We start from the raw sequence: 4,756 nt of genomic DNA, 5'->3' as shown, positions 1-4,756 counted from the left end.
CAGAATTTTGTGAATAAGGCAAAGTCTTGATCTTGCCAGAATTCATGGGGAAGATGTCTTGTCTTTTTTTTGTCTGGTAGAAGAGAGTTTTTTCACCAGAATGTTGTCCCAATTTCTTTTCTTTTTTCCACTAAACTTTTTATTTTTTAAAATGTCTAGAGATTTTAATTTCTTTATATTTTTTGGTGGATTTACTCTGAGTGATTTATGAGTGTTATTGGTAAGGTGATGAAGAGGTTTGGATTTCAAGACAAATCATAGATTTGTCTTTGCTTTGGGACTGGGTAGCAAGTTACTAAAAAATACTGTTGTTTTTTTTTTGTGTGTGAAAACTGTATTCAAACAAATTTAGTGTGTTTTATTTTGGATTACTCAGTGGAGCTTGAGTTTTTGATGGTTTCTTTATGTAAGAAGCAATCAGAATAAGGCTTGTTGTAAATAAACTTCCTTAACATAGCCCAAAAGACCTGGCTGCAGGAAAGTGAGCATGTTTTTATGGAGCCAGGTAACACTGAAGAGGGGGCATGCATCTGGGTTTCCTTGTGGAACCTAGGGTCAGTGGGAGTGGGGCCGGAGAATGTTAATGGAATGTTCCTTTGCAGCTGGGACCCGTGGGATAAGAGTAGGTGTGGAACAGTACTTGTGTTTGTGAGGTTGACTATTTTGAAAGAAATGATTGTGACCTAAAGAAGGAAATGCTGCCTTCACAAAAAGAGGAAGGATGGTTGTGCAGACAGATGCTGGCAGGCTCCCAGGCCCTCTGGATGAGGTCAGAACAGTGAAAGTGAGGGACTTTTAGGCTTGAGCAAGGAAGTGAGTGAAGAAAGCATGTTTGAAGTGGAGAAATAGACTTGTCCTTGCCAGGTTTTTATGAGTTAAATTAAGAAGTCTCTGTCATTATCCTAAGAGGAATGAGGATCCATTAAAGGGTTTTGAGCAAGAAAGGGCACCATAAGATGTAACTGTCTGACGAGAACACTTTCAGGCACAGAATGAATTGGAGGGGCCAGACTGGATGTCAGGTAAGAGATGGTGGTGGCTCACTTGGACACAAGTGGCGTGGGTGGATGAGATAGAAAGGAGTGGATTCAAGAATATTGAGGAGGTATATCCAGCAGGGCCAGGTGATGAGTCAAATGGAAGTAGAAGAGAGGACTGCTAGGGTCTGGCTCAAGCAACATCGTGCTCTTCACTGAGAAAAGGGATACTGAAGAAAGACAGCTTGTTTTAGAGGAAAATCATAAGTTAGGTTTTAGATTTATCACTCTTGAAATACCTTTTTTTTTTTTGGTACTGGGGATTGAATTTGGGACCTTGCACTTGCAGACAGCGGCTCCACTGAGCTAAATCCCCGGCTCTTGAAATACCTTTTGATGTCTTCCAAAAGGAGATTTCTTAGGGCAGGAGAAAATACAATGCTTAGATTTAAATATATCTTCTTATTTTGTTCAGTTTATATTATTTTAAAATATAAGTAAATACACATGTATCAGTTGCCATGTTGTAGCATATTAAAGATTTTTCTTCCTTTTAAAAGCAGAACATTATATGTATATACCACATTTTTGTTTAGCTATATTTATCTATCAATGGATGCTTGAATTATTTCCACATTTTACTTATTATGAATAATGTTGCTGTGAACATTATACAGATATCCCTTTGAGATTATCCTTGCAATTCTTTTTGGTGTATTCCTGGGATTAGAATCACACCATTTTATATCCACTTTACAAGGATTCCAGTTTCTTCCCATCCTTGGTAACATTTATTTTTTTAATAGCCATCCTAATAGGCGTGAGGTGGTAACTCATTTATAATTTGATGAAAGCATATCTGAATATTTTCTTATTCTTTAGATCCTTAAAAAATTAAAATACTATATAATTGTCCTTAAGTATCTGTGGGGCCTTGGCTTCAGAATCCCCCCCCCCATCAAAATCTGCATGTGCTTAAGTCCTTTATATGAAATGGTGCATTGGACAGGTTTGGTGCAGGGATACAAGGGTCACTGTGAGTTCAAGGCCAGTCTGGACTACACAGTGAGACCCTGTCTCAAAAACTAAAATGAGGACATAAATGGCATAGTATTTGCATATAACCTACATGTATCCTTCTGTATGCTTTTTTTTGGGGGGATACTTGGGATGGCACTTGGGACCTTCTGCTTGAGAGGCAGGCGGTGGCACCACTGAGCTAAATCCCCAGCCCCTTTCTGTATGCTTTAAATTATTTCAGGTTACTCATAAGACCTAATACAACATAAATGCTAAGTAAGCATTGTACTGTATTTTACTATATTGTTGTACCATAATGTTGTGCCTTATTGTTAAGAAAATAATGGCAAGAAAGAACATGTATCCATACTTGGTACAGACATGCTCATTGTTCACAATGTAGACCATCCAGGGCTGGTTGACTCCCTCACCAATGCAGACTGGCTGTGAGGGGATAACTGTATGTGAAGGCTTTGTCATGTTTTACAACTAAGTTGCCTGCATTTATGCCAAGTAGAAGTTTGTTTAATAGAGCTTATATAACAACCCTTCTCTTTTTCCCTGCTGGAGTCTGAGCCACTCAATTTATAACTTTCTTTTTCTTTCCTTAAAATCTGGAGTGAGGCCCATAGGAAGCGGAGGAGCACATGTGGAGCCAAAGCACGGTGCTCTGTACGCCAATGAGTGTGCATGATCAGGAACTGTGCGATTGGTTGGCCTGGGTCTGTCAGCGCGTGTGTGTAGCTCAGTATGTGCACCAATGACATTATGCTTCAAGTTATAATCCTGGGCATGAATGTGTTGTGAGTATTGTTTGGTAAACTGTTACATGGGCTGCTGGAATAGGGGAACAGAAACACCAGTTCACTAGCTTACTTGTGGTTTCTGTCAGTAATCAATCCTTTGGAGCAAATGCCAGTATTTCAGATGCAAGTTATTTCACAGAAGGGACTTTCTGGTAGGAGAACAAGATATGGAAATAAGTATCTATGTCTTAGGTATAGCCTAAATATATACTGTTGTTCGTTTCTGAACCCAGGGCCTCCTACATGCCAAGCACGTGCTCTACCACTGAGGGATACCCCAGTCCCTACATAGATTTTTAACATCAGTGAGATAAGGATAAAATAAGCTCTCTCTTGTTTTCAGTAAATGTGAGGTTGGGGAGTAGAATTCCTTTCTAATTGTTTATTGACCCAGCTAGGGTGTGGTAGTGTCTTGGTTTTTTTGGGGAACTGGGGATTGGATTCGGGACTTTGTGCTTGCAACACAGGCAGTGGCACTACTGAGCTAAATCCCCAGCCCAAATATGGCAAGTTACTAAGTTTTTTTGTTTGTTTGTTTGGTATGGGGGATTGAACTCAGGACGTTGCCCTTTGGAGGTGGCATCACTGAGCTAAATCCCCAGCAGGTGCGTATTGGATTTTTAAGGCACTCCAGTTGAATTATGGAAAGGACAGATAAAATAATAGAACTATATTTGAACAGTGTAAGTAGAAGAACATTGATGAGGTAGTAAGATCCTTTCATATTTTTTACTGTCACGATTTACACTGTTACAGTTTTTTTTTAAATCCATCTTTGAGAAAGGCAGACATTTTAATAAAATACAGTATTCAGATATCTAAATGTTGAAGTAATGGAGATGTATATACATTCATGTATGTACAAATAAATAAAAAAATTGCATGTAGAATGCTGTCTTAATGCATTAAGTATAATCCTTCTTAAGTCTTTTTCTGTTACTTTATGATCATGATGTGCTATATGTTTAGTAGTAGTAAAAAATTACAGTGACTATTATTTGTTTACTTTGTGCTTTTCATGCATACATTCCATTTGTTCTTTAAAATTAATACTATGGGATGGAAACTTTTTTCTTTTTTGAGACAGAGTCCATATATATCAGGCTATCCTTGAACTCACTGCAATCCTCCTGCCTCAGCCTCCTTAGTGCTGGGATTTCAAGTGTGTGCCACCACACCCAGTGATGGGAAATATTTTTATCCTTACTTAGAAATCAAATTAATTTGTTCAAGAATAGTAGGCAAAGGAGCTTTAACAGCAGAATGTTTCAGGGATGTAATGAACCAAGTCATTAGACAAATGGGTCGAGAGAGGTGTGCATTTGAAGAGTTAAGAAATGTGGAATAATGTAAGAGAATAGGGAATGAATAAACTAGAGAAATGAAGTAGAGTTAGACAACAGCATCAGCCACACTGGGGAGATCAGCAGAGATTATTTGAAGTGCTATTTGTCAATATGGACTGTCCATTGATCTCACAAGGCTGTCTCACCATTCTGTAATTCTACGGCATTTCTCTGGTCTCTTGGCTTTCCTCTCACCCCCAGTCCTAGTCTACTGAAATGACTGTTTCCAGGAGCTAGGAAAATGTACTCTGTGTATTATCTTACTTAATTCTCACTGCTCTAGGGAGCATGTCTTGTTGCTGTCTACCAGTGAGGAAATAGCTCAGCATCTAAGACCTTGCCCCAAGACACTCAGCTGATGAGTGGCCTTAAATAACTGGCTCATGTGGAAGCCTAAGCTCTTAACCTCTGTGTTGAATGCCTCTTTGTCAGTAGGTCAGCTGCCTGCAGGATTGAAGAAGGCCTTCCTCTGAATGTTCATCAGCCCTGAAGAAGAAATAAGACACACAAGCATCCTAGCCTCTTATTGCAGTGTTACTGTATGCTATACCATGTGAGACAAACACACAAATGCACACTGTTCTTTTGAGATATTGTTGTTTAGGAG

The sequence above is a fragment of the Fukomys damarensis genome, unplaced genomic scaffold, assembly GCF_012274545.1.
Source record: "Fukomys damarensis isolate Sample0158 unplaced genomic scaffold, DMR_v1.0_HiC HiC_scaffold_37, whole genome shotgun sequence".
Taxonomy (NCBI): domain Eukaryota; kingdom Metazoa; phylum Chordata; class Mammalia; order Rodentia; family Bathyergidae; genus Fukomys; species Fukomys damarensis.
The sequence above is the reverse complement of the archived record's forward strand: the minus strand, read 5'-3'. Positions refer to the sequence as shown.